Source organism: Diplotaxodon limnothrissa, linkage group LG3 (genome assembly GCF_057381915.1).
Source record: "Diplotaxodon limnothrissa isolate DT_005_m linkage group LG3, D_limnothrissa_male_GT1.1, whole genome shotgun sequence".
NCBI lineage: Eukaryota > Metazoa > Chordata > Actinopteri > Cichliformes > Cichlidae > Diplotaxodon > Diplotaxodon limnothrissa.
This window is the reverse complement of record NC_140598.1, coordinates 33,286,489-33,303,388: the sequence shown is the minus strand read 5'-3', so window position 1 is coordinate 33,303,388 and position 16,900 is coordinate 33,286,489. Positions and strand designations below refer to the sequence as shown.

The 16,900-nt window shown below is 38.2% G+C and overlaps 1 pseudogene; it reads left to right on the top strand.

Annotated features, from left to right (window-relative positions):
- Window positions 1-414: 414 nt before the first annotated feature.
- On the top strand, window positions 415-15,045 carry LOC146635455 (serine protease FAM111A-like; annotated as a pseudogene).
- The last annotated feature ends 1,855 nt before the right edge of the window (window positions 15,046-16,900 follow it).

Below are 16,900 nucleotides of genomic sequence, written 5' to 3'. Positions count from 1 at the left end.
GACCTGCATTCATCAAGTTAGATTTTCTTCCATCTTGTGCAATTAAGTACTTTAGTGGTGTGTTTAGCAATCAGGTCCACTAAAATCAAAACGACTAATAGAATGAGTTGGATGGGTTCCAGTCTCAGAAACATTGTTTCTGTTACTAAAAGGGCTGAAATCTGGTTAAAAAGGAGGTGATTCAATAAGTACGAAGAGGATTTTTTTAAACTGTGAATATGAAATAAAAGAGAATTTACAAAGTCTTGAAAAATAAAACTGAAAAATAAAATATTCATCTAGATCTTTACAACCAACAACATAAAATCTATCATGTTTTATACATGTCGTATTAGTTCTTGAGACTATCCACAGCTGTCCTTCTAACATGATCATTCTCTTTCAGAATAAACCTGAGAAGAGGGAATCATCAAGATGGAGGTAAGTGGCTGTATATGCTAATTCATGTATTAGTAACTAATTTATATCTATTTAACACTTTTCAAGACAAAGATCACAAAGGGAAACTGTGTCTAGGACAGAACAAATTTGCTTTTTCTGGTGTTAGCAGCTAAGTAACCAAATGCAGCTGAGGTAAATGTTTATAATAATTAATAACAATTTATACCTGTTAAGCATTTATTTTGCTTTTTATGTTTTTTGGCTAAATTACCCCCTTACAGACATGCTACCATACATAGTTTGTTACAAAATTAAATCAAATCTAACACAAAAATGAGTATGATGGGCCATGTTTTGGTTTCCTAGCAGGAAATATTCCTGTTAGATGTTCCCTTTTAGGGAAAGAAATTTTTTTTTTTTTTTTTTTTTTTTTTTTTTTTTTTAACACTTCTGGTGTAAGTTCTTCTAAGCAACCTTAGCTGCTGGGCAGGGCTCTATGCAAATGACAATTTTAGTAGCACAAAAGTAGCACAGTTGATTGACAACAGTTTTGTCTGATTTAATCAATGTGGGGGGGGCTGGTTGACCTCTGATGACCTTACACATTTTTATTAATATCTTTAGAATGATAGCAGCACAAACCAGCACAAACGTTTGATACCACTTTTGTTGGATTTGAAGAAGGTGGTGGTGGGGGGGCAACTTCACTCACATGTAGACTGCTACTTTTTTCTTTGGTGTTCAACAGCAGCTGGCATCCTTATACATGCATTGCTGCCATCTTTTTTTTAGTCCGTTATTACACTCTTAAATCCTTCTAGTTATTCCTCATCTTTCAGGATTTTACAAAGCTTCAAACGACACGCCAACTATCAAATTAGTCGTTGACGATTTTGATAGTCGATGTATTGAATTGAAATTTTATTTCAGTCAACAACAACAGATTATAATTTTACATAAAAGTACTCAAACAGTAACCGAAAAAGGAATAGGCTGAAGCCTTATGGCTTATACTTATCCCATCCCTTACCCCCATAGAAATAATCAAATCCTTAACCAAGAAAATAAATAGCATTGATAAATAAGTTGTATAACCGTTTGAAAAGAAATCATTGATAAATCAAGAAATTAAATCAACACAAAAATTTTAACAAACCAAATTTCTATAACCTTGGATAATACTAATTTTTAAAATCTTCCTGAAGAATGACAAAGAAAAACACATCTTCAGTTCATCATTAAGTCCATTCCATAATTTCACTCCCAAAACTGACACATCTATACTTAACATTGAAATGCCTAAAGTGAGAACCAAACTTATAAGACCCCCTTAAATCATATTTTCCATCTCTTAGTTGAAACATACTTAAAATACAAATTGGAACATTTTTCATCACACGATATATCATTTCTAAAGTTTTAGAATATATAATGTCCATGAATTTTAACATAGATGATCCTACAAAAAACTGGTTGGTGGACTCCCTATATCCAACTTTATTTATTATTCTAATAGCTCTTGTTTGCAATTTAAATATTGAATCCAAATATGTTTTGTATGTGTTCCCCCAAATTTCTGCACAGTAGGTCATATAAGGCAAACAAAGGGAAGTATACAATAAATAAAGGCAGTTCTTATTCAAAAAAAAAAAAAAATCTCTTGCTTTATAAAGAATAGAAATAGACTTGGATAATTTTCGTTTCACATGTTCTATGTGGGGCTTCCAACAAAGTTTATCATCAATAATTACTCCTAAAAATTTTGTCTCATACTCTTTCAATTTCAACATTATTTAAATTCAATTTTACTTTAATATTACTTTTACTACCTCCAAATAACATAAATTTTGTTTTACTTTCATTCAATGATAGTTTATTAATTACAAACCATCTATTTAACTTCATGAGTTCTGTTTCCACTGTTTTCAGTAATTTCTTTATGTCTTTTCCAGAGCAAAATAAGTTTGTATCATCAGCAAACATCACATATTTTAAAGTATCACTGGCTGTACAAATATCATTTATATAAAGTAAAAATAACTTAGGTCCCAAAACAGATCCTTGCGGAACTCCACATGTTACTTTTCTAAGTTTAGATTTCATGTTATTAATACTCACATATTGGAACCTATTATTCAAGTAACCATTTAACCAAAATTGGACAACACCTCTTAAACCATACCTTTCACACTTCTGTAAAAGTAAAGAATGACCTATTGTATCAAAGGCTTTACATAAATCAATAAACACACCTATTCCAAACTTTTTCATCCACAGCCATTGCAATATTTTCAATAAATTCCATCACAGCTAGAGATATTGAGCGATTTCTTCTGAACCCATACTGATGATCATTCAATAAATCATATTTATCAATAAAAGAATCTAGTTTGTTTGCAAATAGTTTTTCAAGAATCTTTGAAAACTGAGGCAGTAAAGATACCAGTCTATAGTTTGACACAATCTGTTTATCACCAGTTTTATATAGTGGGATCACTTTGGCAATTTTCATTTTATCTGGAAAAATTCCAGTTTGAAATGATTTGTTACAAATATATGTTAACGGTTGAAGGACACTATGAAGAACTTCTTTAATTAGCGACATGTCAAGGTCGTCACAATCCATAGATTTTTTTACTCTTGAATTTACTCACCACTTCTACAATGTCACTCTCACAGACTCCACCAAGAAACATTGAACTACATTTACAAGAAGTAGAATCTACTTCATCATTTCCTCCTGGTACAGAAATCTCTTATGCCAAGTTGGGACCTACATTAACAAAGTAATCATTAAATTCATTAACTATGCTCTCAGTATTCTCAATCACTACATTACCTCTTGTTACAATACGTGTTTGAGAACATGTTGATTTTTTTTTATTATCCTATTTAATACACTCCAGGTAGCCTTAATATTACTTTTATGTTTTTGAAGCAGCTGTTCATAATATCTCTTTTCATATCGCATAATAGTCGATGTAATCATGACTATTCGACTAATTGTGGCGGATGATCTGATATCCTCGTGTTGGTGTTGTTCCCAGACCATCATGAAAATGTTGTTCCAGGTTTAACATTGCAAGTGACCAATCACATTGTTGTGACTAGGGCTGGGTATCGTCACTGATTTCTAGAATCGATTCAATTCCGATTCACAAGGTCCCGAATCGATTAGATTTAAATCTGGGAAATTTTGACAGTCAGAAATATAATTCAGATCAGTACACTTACATATTTTTGTATCAATAAAAAGGAAGCTGACACACGCAAGACTTTATCACAGGTGTGAGCATCACAGCAGATGCCTTTGTGTCAAAGTAGCTGAAGATAAAACACAGAAAAACATGAAGGTGATTTTCCTGGCCTGGGAAATATTCTGCAGTACATCAAAAACGAAAGAAAACCATTAATCAACATATGAACATTACCTCTGACGTTACAGCGGTTTTATTAGAGACACGGCTAAGCATTTTGCATAATTTTAAAAAGTTTCAATTTGTTCAGTATTGAACGGCAGAAATGAGGTTCTCTTTTCAGAAGAATGTAAAAGGGAAAAAAAAACAGCGGCCGACAGCGCTGTAAGCAACAGTAGACTTGTGCGTAACAAGCAAGCGAATAATGCAGAAAACACACACAGAGAGAGAGAGACAGAGAGAGAGAGACAGAGAGACAGAGAGAGACAGAGAGACAGAGAGAGACAGAGACAGAGAGAGACAGAGAGAGAGACAGAGAGAGAGAGAGACAGAGAGAGAGAGAGAGAGAGAGAGCTGTGCATCGTGGTGGAAGCAAAACAGTAAAAGTCAGAGTGAATTCATGACGATGTTTGTGTGAAGCGTAGTTTGGATCTTCTTTTGCTGCTGGTTCGGTCAATATTGTTTGGAGAGACATCAAACTAACAGCTTTAGAATCAGCGCGGACCCGCCGACAGATCAGAATCAGCGAGCTGTCGGCTTCCATCCCCGACTGTGAGAAAGGCGACATCTAACTGATTCTGATCCGCAGGTCCGCGCTGTGTGTTTAAGTCTTTGTGCAGAAGCTGTGTTCCTGCTCTCATTTACTGTCTTAGCTGTTTGGTGGTTGTTGAAATTTTGTGAGATGTCACCAGAGATTCTGGCATTTTGGGCAAAATAAATTAATATTAAAAAAAATCGATTCAGGATTTTAATGAATCGATTTTGTTATCCAAGCCAGAATCGATTTTAATCGATAAATCGATTATAAAAACCCACCCCTAGTTGTGACGTTATTCTTTTGCGCACCAAGCCATTTGTGCATTTATGAATTTCCAATGTTGCAAGGACAATATCAATTCTGCTTACTGTTTATTAAAGGGTTAAGGTTAGGGTCAGGGTCTGTTGATCGGCGGACAGAGGCGGTTTCACGCAGCTTAAGTACAGTTTTGTGTTTTACGCCGGTTTTTCCCGAAGTCTCAAGTATGACGTCACAACATTCTGATTGGTCACTTGCAATGTTGATCCTGGAACAACATTTTCATGATGGTCTGGAAACAACACCAACACGAGGATATCAGATCAACCAATTGCGGCAGCCCTATTCTGGATAACTGTTTTTGTCATGTAATTAGACTTGACCAACTTGGGTGTCCCACCTGAAGGCTAAGCTTCTTCTGGTCTAACTTCTATGGTCACTAAGGCACGCAAACCCCCTGACCACGTTAAGGTGGCAATCCCCCAGGGGGAAAACAGAAAAGCCAAAAAAAAAAAACTAGAAAAATTTGCATTTCCTGCGAAAATGCTGTGTGGATGCCTTAACGTTGAAGATGTCGGCTGAAAAAAGCTGAAAAAGTTGAAAAAACAAAAAACATTGCCCAGAGCAGGATTCGAACCTGGCCCTTCTGGTCTAAAGGCGACAACTCACCTCACTGCACCAAACTCATTCGCACAAAGAGGTGGAGAGACTGACAATTCTGGTGAAATTAGCAGAAGCTGCTTTGAATTGTGCTAATAAGAGGTGAAAAGGCTAAACATTTGGCAGAAAAGAGGTGAATCAGATGAATATCTGCTGAAAAGAGGTAAAGAAGCAAAAAGATGAGCTGAAAAGATATGTAGAAGCAGAAGGGCTTGCTGAAGATGGCTGTATGTGTAATGACACACTGGAGAGTGTCAAGAAAGCAGAGCGCATGCAAGCAGGGAACATGTGTAGCAACTGTCACAGGTAGGATTCGAACCTCTGCCACCGGGTCTCACGACAGCTGCCCTACCCTCTGAGCCAAATGAGTTCTGGTCACAAGCAAAGATATGATGAGAGGGAAAATGTGTACTGTGGAGCAGAAGCTCAAATTAGCAGAAAAGAGGTGAAGAGGAAGAACTTTGTTGTGAAATGAGGTAAAGAAACTGAAATTTGTGCTTAAAACAAGTGAAAAAGCTGAACTCTGAAATCCTGCTAAAACAGCAGAAGAGGCTGATATTTTTCAGCTACTCATTGAGCCAAACTGGTTCTCACGTAACTGAAAAAAGGTGGAAAAGCTTAAAATTCTAATGAAAACAGCAGAAGAGGCTGAGATTTGTGCTGATAAGAGGTGAAAATGCTGAACCAATCAGAGGTACTGCTTCTGTCTGCTTCATCAGGCTGTGTACTTGTATGTATTTCTGCCATAGACTGTTAACAACAATCTGAGGTCCATATTAGAAAAGCTGCTAAAATCATAAAACTTTGCAAAATTGTAATAAATTATCAATATGAATTACGGGTCTGTGATAGTGTATAAATTTGTAGTTAAAAAAAAAAAAGAAAAAAGATGTGGGCCAAGGTGGAATCGAACCCACGAACTTTGGTCTGAAGAGCCGTGTCATTACCAATCGCGCCACCTGGAAAGGGGCGGGGCGCCTGAAAAAATGGGTGATGAGCAGTCAGAATTAAATCGCGGAGAGAGGCGAAAAAACGCCGTTTTTTGGAGTTACAAAACGTCGTGTAACTCAAAAACTAGGTGGGATAGAAGCATAATTCTTGCACTGGGTGAATCAGCGGACTTTGGTGTACTTTGACTGCGATTTACATAGCTCTTTGTATCTCCGTCGCGGAGATATGACGAGAGAAGAAACGGCTTCATTTTCGGAGTTTGAAAAATGAAAGGAGGACAGATTTCCACCCCTCAAACAAGTCTAACTCATCTCAGAACGGTAATAGGTGAGAAAATAATTCTTGAATTGTGAGCGTCAGGAGTGTCTGAAGATATGCGGGGACAAGCCTCATGTCTTAACTTTGCTTCGTTAAGGAGATATGACGATTTGAAAATGCCTTCAGTTTCAGTATTTCAGCTCTGAGTTTCACAACCTCCCCATAGACTTTGAATGGGGAGTTTTTAGACCTTGTGTCACTTCGAGGCAAATTGTGAAAAAACCGTAACTCTCACAATAATTATAGTGACACTGTCTTAAAGCCAGCAAAAATACCTACGTTTTGATGTATAATTTGTGGAAGTTGAGTGGAAATTGAGCGAGTAGCAAGAAGTTGTTCAGACATGAAGAGAAAATTCAGAACGGACGAGTGTGCACTGGGAGTTAATTGCATAGCAACCATAGCAACGCATGTATTTTCTGAAAAATCACAATTTTGCAACTGAAGACTTAAAGAGAGATAAGATAAAAACGGTAGAAGATCTGAAAAAGCTGAATCACACAGGAATAGCCCAATCATTTGAGAACGTTTTAAAGTTTGAATGGAGTTTCTAGGTGAAAGTATGAGGAAGTAGTTAAGTTTCAAAGAGAAGAAAGTTTTAACAGAATTGTGGAAGTTTTCCATTCATTTCAATGGGACAAATTAAAGGAAAAAAGTGTAATATTTTAAAAAGTATAATAGCAATAAACACCAAAAGATATAGCTGGAATTAGCAGAAAGAGCAGAACAGTTTAGAGTTTGAACGGAGAAAATCGGCTGAAAACTGAGTAGTTAAGTGCCGAAAAACGCGGAGCAACTATAAGAATAAAGTTTAAAGAGAAACAGGATCTCAATAGTGTGGATGCCTCAGGCATCCACACAATGAAATACTGCTCAGATTCTAACAATTAAAAACAGACCATTTACCTTAATTGGATAGCCTATATTGAATATATTCAAAACTAACAAAAACACTTTTCACTCTTGCCAATATTAACAAAACTAAAAAGGGTAGTGCCAGTAATATTACATAAAAGAGAATTTACAAAGTCTTGAAAAATAAAACTGAAAACTAGAATAAAATAAAATGTCAGTCTAGATCTTTACACCCAACAACATAAAATCTCTTAATTGGAGGGCCTAATTCAAATAAATTTGCAAAATGAAGAATAAAATAAAACCTCTTAATATAGCCAATACTTACAAAACTAAAAAGTGTTGGTATAGTAATAAAAAAAAAAAACAGCATAAATATAAATACCTAATTATTGCGTTTTTATGGAAAATCTAATTAACAGAGAGACATTAAACACACCTCATTGCCTGCCGTAGCTAAACGGGAGAAAGTACGTTCTTTGCAGCTGCACTTCTTCATAGAAGTAGGTTAATACATTGTATTTAACTTAACCACAATACTTTCACATGGGTTCTTTATAAACTTCCAACTTGAAGGCGATGGCAAGATGTGTTGCATGGATGTTTAGCTAGGGGGAGGGGAGTTCTCTGCCAAGTGCTGTGTGTGCCTGCGCACAAACTCATTTGTGCCTTTTCCAGCAGATTTTTTAGCTACTGTAGTAAATCTTGTCCATATTCAGTTTGTGGGTAATCTATTATTTTCTTTCTCAACTTCTAAATGTTTTACTTTAGGGAGCAGGACGTTTGTTTAAGGGGGCATTGTCCCCTCTTGCCCCAGCATATAGCCAGCCCCGATCACATCTGCAAAATCAGCCCATTCTCAGGAAAAAACCAAACTGTTTTTGTTTTTTGATTTTCTTGCAGGACCCAAATAAACATGAATTTACAGTGGAATTCAGTTCAGAGAAATACAACATTGACTGTGAGCAACCTTGCACAGTGCTGGAGGCCATAAAATCTAAAATAAAATCTAAAACAATATATAAGAAGATGGTCTCCTCCCCTTTTGTGAGTGTGGACGCTTCATCTCTTTGCTCTTTGCTTCTTTTATTGATTTTTATGCTGATTTTTTCCCTTTTTTCCTTATGAGCTTACCTGCGATAGCTTCTGGACACTTATAGATCATTAGGACTAAAGTGTTCTTAACAGAAGCAGCAACATTTTTATAGTTACCTTATCCTCAGCGCTCCGTGTGTCTGTGGCCTAGACACAGCTGAAGCCTGATTACAGCGTCTGGGCACCGAACAGCCTCAATAGCCTGGAAAGGGGCTAACCGCTAGGCTAACTAGCAACAAGATGCCTTCCCTCTCCACAGATAACTACCACAGCCTCCTGCAGAAGATTGCAGTACTGGAGACAAAAATTCATCGCTTAGAAGTAAACGTGGAGGTAAATGGACTGTGTGGAAATGAAACAACCTTGCCTTTGATTCAAAACAATGGCGATGAGCAAGCTAGTACACAGCTAAGGAGCACAGATAACATGACCAAGAAAGTAGACTGTGCATTATTATAAATCCTCAAGTGATAATCCCCCCTTGGACTGTCTTGGTGCAAAACCAAGACATAAATCATGTCTCCTGGAAGGGGGAGGACATATCACGGGCAGAGCACAGCGAGCTGAAATCTCTGAAACCGACTGGCCTTCACTTCCTACGAGACAGAGAAGCTCTTCTACCCCTGTATACGGGAGGAAACAGGACTGGACAACCGTGAATAGGAAGGTTAACAACAAACCTCCAAAACAACTGAATGTGAAACTGCAGAACAGATTTGCTCCACTATCAAAGGACCCTGGATCTATATCGGACAACCATCCATCTAAAAGCAGCGAAGTAAGGTCTGAAAATCTGTTGAAAAGTGAAAGGCCACAGGGAAAGCTAAAGGCTAGGCCTGAAACTCTGATTGTGGGTGACTCTGCCGTAAAGGATGTGCGGTAAGAACACTAAAGTCCTCTGCTTTCCTAAGGATATGGTCAACAACCTGAAGGAGAGAATTCTTCAAATTGCAGATGAATATCCAACTGTGACAAACATTGTTCTGCATACAGGGTCAAACGATGTGTCCAAACAACAGTCGGAGGTTCTGAAACGGGACTTTACTGGATTATTAAATACTGTAAACTCTGAATGCAGCTGTATTCATCAGTGGACCTGTACCGCCGGTCAGAGGAGGAGACGAGAGATTCAGCAGGTTGTTTACACTGAATAAATGGCTTATATCAGCATGTGCCGACCACTCAGTGCATTTTATCGACAACTTTAATATTTTTTGGGAACGCAGGCATCTGTTTAAAGCAAATGGATTTAATTTTAACAAGTCAGGGGTGAAACTGTTCACCTCCAACTTGTTTTATTCCATACGTCATCCATCTGTGCTTGGTGCCAAGGCTGAGATAAACGAGGAGTTATCTCATAAAGAGGAACAAACAGTACTCCAAGAACAGACAAAGCCCAGCAGAAACCTTGAGGAGGAGCTCCATTTGCCCCCACCCGGGAAGAGCCTCAGAAAGGAGAGACACCTAAGGCATCTGAGGAAGAGCCTCAGAAAGGAGAGACATCTAAGGCAAGAAGAGGGGTCCCTATTTGCCTCCAACTCTCTCAACAACACCAACGACCAGGACAAGGGACCAGTCCCCAAAACCCCTGACAGGCCATCACCCTCCTCCCCCTCCCTTTCTCCCTCCTCCCCACACCTGAAATTCACTGAGGAGATGATGGAGCGGGTCAATGCTGGGCTCAGATCTACCCCCCGTCCCAATCCCTTTTTGTCCCCCATAAACCCCCCACCAGAGCGGCCAAAGGTTCGCCATCGAGCCCCACCCTCAACAGAGCAATCGAAGTCACATTGCCCAGCCTCGCCCCCCTTAGTTCCTCCTTACCACCTTCATGCTCTGTCTCCGCAGTCTGATGTGTGATGTGTGAAGGGTCCGGGCTGTGAGGATTATGGCAGTGGTGACTTTTCCCAGGAGAAGCTGGGACCCTGTTTACTAGAAGGTTTTAAAATCTCTGTACTTTTAGGTGACAGGAGACATGTGGCCTGGTCAAAACACAGAGAGATGCACTCTAAAAGATCTTTAAACATAGTAAACATACCTTGTGTGCCACAGACTGCTCCCAAACACGAGGGGACAAGTAATACCTCTAAAACACTTAAGTTGGCTTTATTAAACATTAGATCTCTAGCTGGGAAAACATTTTTAATTAATGATTTAATCACTGAGCACAGCCTTGATTTTATGTTTTTAACTGAAACTTGGTTGGACCAAAGTAACAGTGGAGCTGTTCTCATCGAGACGACCCCTCCTAACTACAGTTTTATCAGTGAGGCCAGGGTGAGCAGGAGAGGGGGGGTTGCTGTCTTATTTAATGAATCATTTCAATGTAAGCAGCTATCTCCTGGAAGTTTTCAGTCTTTTGAATATGTGGCTTTACAGCTGAAGGCCCCATCCAAAGTTGTGTTTCTTAATGTTTACAGGCCTCCCAAATACTGCACAGACTTTTTTAATGACCTCAGTGAACTGCTGTCTGTGATCTGTGTTGATTTTGACTGTGTAATTATTGTTGGGGATTTTAACATCCATGTGGACAACCCTCAGGACAAAGGGACTAAAGACCTGAGTAACACTCTGGGCAACTTTGGGCTGACTCAGCATGTAACAGAGGCCACACATAATAGAGGACACACTCTTGACCTACTGATCTCCAAAGGCCTGAGCATTTCAAAGGTTACTGTGTCTGATGTGGGCGTGTCTGATCATTACTGTGTTTTCTTTGAAAGTAAAATCTCAGCCCACACAAATATATCAACAACAGTGATCACAAAACGGTGTATAACTGAACACAGTAGTGCAATTTTTAACCAGGTCTTCCCATTAACACCTGACCTGTCCAGAGGGTCAGTCAATGAGCTCGTCAATAGCTTCAATGCTAACATGTTAAATGTAATGGACACTATTGCTCCCATTAAGGTGAAGGTTATCTCTGGAAGGAAAAAGTCTCCATGGAGAAACTCCACACTGGTGAAAAATGAAAAAAGAGAGTGTAGGAAAGCTGAGTGCAGATGGAGAAAAAACCTCCAGGTTCATTATGACATTTATAAAGAGAAACTTCACAATTATAATTTACAACTGAGGAGTGCAAGGAGGTCCTACTTCTCTGACATCATCACTAAAAACAGCCATAATGCTCGGGTCTTATTTTCTACAGTTGACAGGCTAACAAACCCTCCTGTGTCAGTGGCAGCTGAACTTCATTCGACCATGGCCTGCAATGACTTTGCCAAATTCTTCACAGAAAAAATCCAAAAAATTAGACAAGCAATTGGTACATCAACAGCAGATCCAGGATATGTACTGTGTCCACCAAAAAACTGTTTAAATACCATGAAACAGTTTAAACCTATTAACAGCAAAGACCTGGAGGACATCTTAGGTCAACTGAACAACTCCTCTTGCTGTTTAGATGTCCTGCCAACAAGTTTTTTCAAAAAGGTCTCAAAGACTTTAGAGTCAGACCTGTTACAGATCGTCAACTTTTCTTTATTATCAGGTGCGTTTCCAGAATCACTAAAAACTGCTGTAATTAAACCTATACTGAAAAAGGACAATCTTGACAAGACACAAATGAACAACTACAGGCCGATCTCAAATCTCCCATTTTTAAGTAAGATCATTGAAAAAGCAGTTTCTCAACAGCTCAATTACTTCTTAAAACAGAATAATTGCTACGATGCCTTCCAGTCAGGTTTTAGACAGAACCACAGCACTGAAACCGCTCTGACCAAAGTGTTTAATGACATATGTCTGAATACAGACAGTGGAAAAATGTCAGTCTTAGTTTTACTGGATCTCAGTGCAGCATTTGATACAGTTGACCACAACATATTACTCAAACGACTGGAGAACTGGACAGGTCTTTCAGGAACTGTACTAAACTGGTTCAAATCATACTTAGAAAACAGGAAATACTTTGTATCAATAGGTAACTTCACATCTGAGCAGACAAGTATCACATGTGGAGTTCCAAGGTTCCATCTTGGGACCCCTTCTGTTTAACATTTACATGCTCCCACTGGCACAGATTATAAACAACAACAAAATAAACTATCACAGCTATGCAGATGACACAAATATATATCACAATGTCACCAGGAGACCAAGGCCCTGTGCAGGCTCTTGGTAAATGCATTGAGGAAATCAATGACTGGTTGTGCCACAATTTTCTCCAGTTAAACAAAAACAAAACTGAGGTAATAGTCTTTGGCGCCAAAGAAAAACGATTACAGGTCACCAGAGAACTTCAATTTATACATCTAAAAACCACAAACCAGGCGAGAAATTTGGGTGTAGTGATGGATGCAGACCTAAACTTAGAAAAACACATTAAGACAATAACAAAGTCAGCTTACTATCACCTCAAGAATATTTCAAGGATAAAAGATCTGATGTCTCAACAGGACCTGGAAAAACTAGTCCATGCATTCATCTTTAGTAGGCTTGATTACTGTAACAGCATCTTTACAGGTCTACCGAAAAAAAAAATCAGTCAGACAACTACAGCTCATTCAGAACTCTGCTGCTCGAGTCCTCACTAAGACCAAAAAAGTGGACCACATCAGTCCAGCTCTGAGGTCTTTACACTGGCTGCCTGTCCGTCAGAGGATAGACTTTAAAGTTCTGATGCTGGTCTATAAAGCTCTGAATGGTTTAGGACCAAAATACATCAATGACCTCCTGACCCAGTATGAACCTTCCAGATCCCTCAGGTCATCTGGATCCGGTCTTTTATCAGTTCCCAGAGTCAGAACCAGACACGGAGAAGCTGCATTCAGCTTTTATGCTCCTTATATCTGGAACAAACTCCCAGAAAGCCTCAGATCAGCTGAAACACTCAGTTTATTTAAATCCAGGTTGAAGACTCACCTGTTCTCAGCTGCATTTGAATAAAGCACCAAATCCACACTTTTAAGCTTAAATTTCAAAACTTACATTTAACTACTGATTTTATCTACTGTTCTGATTTTATCTGTTTTGATTTTATATTTTGTTTGTTTGTTTGTTAATTAGTTAGTTTATTTGCTTGTTTTAATCAATTTTAAATCATGCTTTGTATTTGTTTTTGTTTCTAATGTCTCTGTAAAGCACTTTGAATCACCTTGTTGTTGAATTGTGCTATACAAATAAACTTGCCTTGCCTTGCCTTAAGTGTGCAGATGAATATGTTATCATTCGGAGGGGTAAGGGAGATGACGAATCAATTGTTCCAACACATTTTCCTTGTTCTTGTATCAGAGATGGTGAACTCCTAAGTATATCAAGTATAAATAATAAACAGGTATGGGAGACTAAAGATGTCAGAGATATACGTCCAAAAGATTCCTATTCTGTCTTTTACATTGATACAACAGGAGGGAAAAACCTAAAACCAAACAAGCATCTCAAATTCACAATACTAAATACGTTCAAGTATCTTTGTGTTTATGGAGAGAAGGAGATGAGTGTGGAGGAGGCTCTGAAAAGAGATGGCCGCTTCACTGATGACCTCTGCTCCTTTGACCTGATCAACATCACTGACAAACGTAAGACTGAGTGCACAGACAAAATTGATAGACTGGACGAGAAGAAATTCCAGATACGTCGTCTACAGAAAGCCAATGCAGAAACAACAGATGTAAATCAAGTAGCCCTCGCCGGGCAACAGAAACTTCAGAATCCGCCACATGCATCAAATAATGCAGAGCGCACAAGAGAAACAAGATCAGTCTTAGCTGTAGCACAGGAGAAGAGAATCAGTATAAAAACAGCAGTGAAAGAAACAAACAGCAGCATTGACCCTAAGGAGGTTTTTAAGCTACTGCGTAAGCAGTTTCCACATCTGAAACAATGGATGGGAAGTAGATTCCCTGACAATTCTTTCCAGGAAGCACTGAAACTGAGGAAGGAGAACTTTGTGAATTTCACTAAAAGACTGTTGGATCTTTCCAATGTCAGGTTGCTGCTTAAACTGAGCGAGTCAGTTTGTTTTATAACTGGTTCTCTCATAAACCAGGGCACAGGCTTTGTGCTGTTTGACAACTATGTCTTGACGAATGCCCACTTAATCAAATACTTTATTCACCAAAAAAAAAAAAACCCACCTAATTGGCATGAAATTGCAAATGTTACAGTTGTCTTTAACTTCGAAACACAAGAGTTTAAAGAAATTAACAAGATTAATGTCAAGGTGTTTGTTGGCAACGCTGAATTAGATTACGCCATACTTAAGCTAGAAAAAACTGAAGCACCGCTAGAAACAGAGAGCCAGGTTCCACCAGGGCTCCTCAAGAAATTTGGACCTGTACCTTTAGATGGTGCAGCCTGTGTTGTTGGACACCCAGGAGGAGTGAAAAAAATGGATCCTACATGTGTCATTGAGAAAGACAAACGAGAGGAGGCTGTTAACAAAAATTTAGACTAAAAGGAATATTTCATCACTCTTTATGCAATCAGGAGATCAAAAATGACCCATATGAAAATATCTGTCAAGTGTTCTCTGTCTGTGAGGTGCCCACACTTGAAAAAGACCAGACTTTGAATTTCAGTCAATTTATTTTGACCAGTTTCAAGTTCAGTCAATCAGGTAGTTGCTAGTTAGATAGTTGTTTTGCTAGATAGGTAGGTGAAAAACCTTTAAACACAAAAAATAAAGAACATTTCATTAATGATTCAGATAAATTAAATGCATTATACAGTAAAGCCATTTAACATAGACAAAAGTATTTAGTTTTAGCTAAACTATCATTTAACCCAGTTTAAGCTAGTTTTACATTCATTGGTTTTTTTTTTAATCACAGAGCTGGGTAATCAAACAAACGAAGATGAAATAAACTGTGGTTCTTAAATACACAAAATGTGTCTACCTTGCCTTTTATACTTTTTTATAAACAATTACATTTTTAAAGTATACATTTAAAAGTTTTGCAAATATTTTAATAGAGACTTTAACCAAGGATTTGGGGTAGCCATTTTTAGTATTAATTAACATAAACAAGTGGGAAACACTATCTACATAAGCAATTTATTCAAACTTAAACATTCATTTTAATGTCAATATAATTTTTTAAGCTTAAATGCAGTAACTAATTCTCAAAGCATAAATACATTTCCACAATTGAGCTTCCACAGTTCCCAAGCATATAAGCAGCAAATATGAGTCAAAGAGCTTACCAATAGCCCATCTAGCTCAAAGTCTTCCTCACAGCGGAAAGTGGATTGTGCTTTGTTTGCTGTCCTCTCAGTATGTCGCATCCGGGTCAAATGACTGCTGCATGCATTTTAAGGTCTACTAGGCACGGCAGCCCTTGATTGCTTTAATTCAGCTCACCTGGCGGAGCGGCGCGCACCAGGCCGTGCTTAACACCAGAGTCCTTTTTTTTTTTTTACGTAGCTGACAGCTGGTAACTGTGCAGGGTTGGTCTAGCAAAGTTTTGCCAGGGGGCCAGGTAGGGCATTAACAGGGAGAGGGGGGCACAAAGAAATACTTTTCTTTCTTATTCTCATTTAAAAGTCTCGCTTTTAAAAAATCGCATTTAAAAAATCGCTTTTAAAAAATAATTATCTGAATCTTACAACAAACGATTGATTGATTGATGCATATACCATCAGAACAGTGTACATCACTGTCAGAACAGCGTTTGTTTTCATTCAAAGGCTGCATGATTTTTCCTATAATGGTGGGCCGGTCTCTAGTCAAAATGCCTGGGCCGATTTGTGTTTTTTTGTTTTTTTTTTTGTCCCAGTCCAGCCGTGTATGCAGCTCATCTGCAGTTCCTATTCAGAAGGCAGAATTTCCGAGCTCTGTGTACAATCGAAAGCACCACGACTGCAGTTTTCATGTTGGATGTAAAAAGCGCACATGATGCTGTGACGTAGGCTAGAATCATGGCGGCGGTCAACGATGGTCCAGGCGTGGGATTTCTCTCGTGGAAATATGCACATTATTTTATTCCTTTTTTGTTGGTAGGTGGCACAGTGCACTTGTGGCAGGATAGTGCTAACATGTAAGCAAGCTAGCAGACTGGCATCCTTGCTGGGTATCCAGTTAGGGAAGCAACACAATATTAAAAACACAATTCTGAGTAAAACCAAAGTTACTTTCCCTAGTAACTAGTTACTTTGAAAGTAACGAGTAACTTGAAGTAACTGAGTTAGTTTTGATAGACGTAACTAGTAATGTAACTAACTTAGTAATTTAAAGTAACTTTGCCAACACTAGTAATATATATCACTGTAATTTGAAACAGTCTACATTGCACCCATTACATTTCTCTATCAAACAAAACACTTGTAACACCTTATGCTCTTCTGTAACAACACATACATTACAGGATTATTAGGCAGAGTATGTATTGCTTTGTCATTTATTACCTTGATATTATTAACCCACGTAAGAAGTGTGTACATCTTTCTTCATCAGGACAGTGCTGGTGGCAGCAGCAGAGTGAAA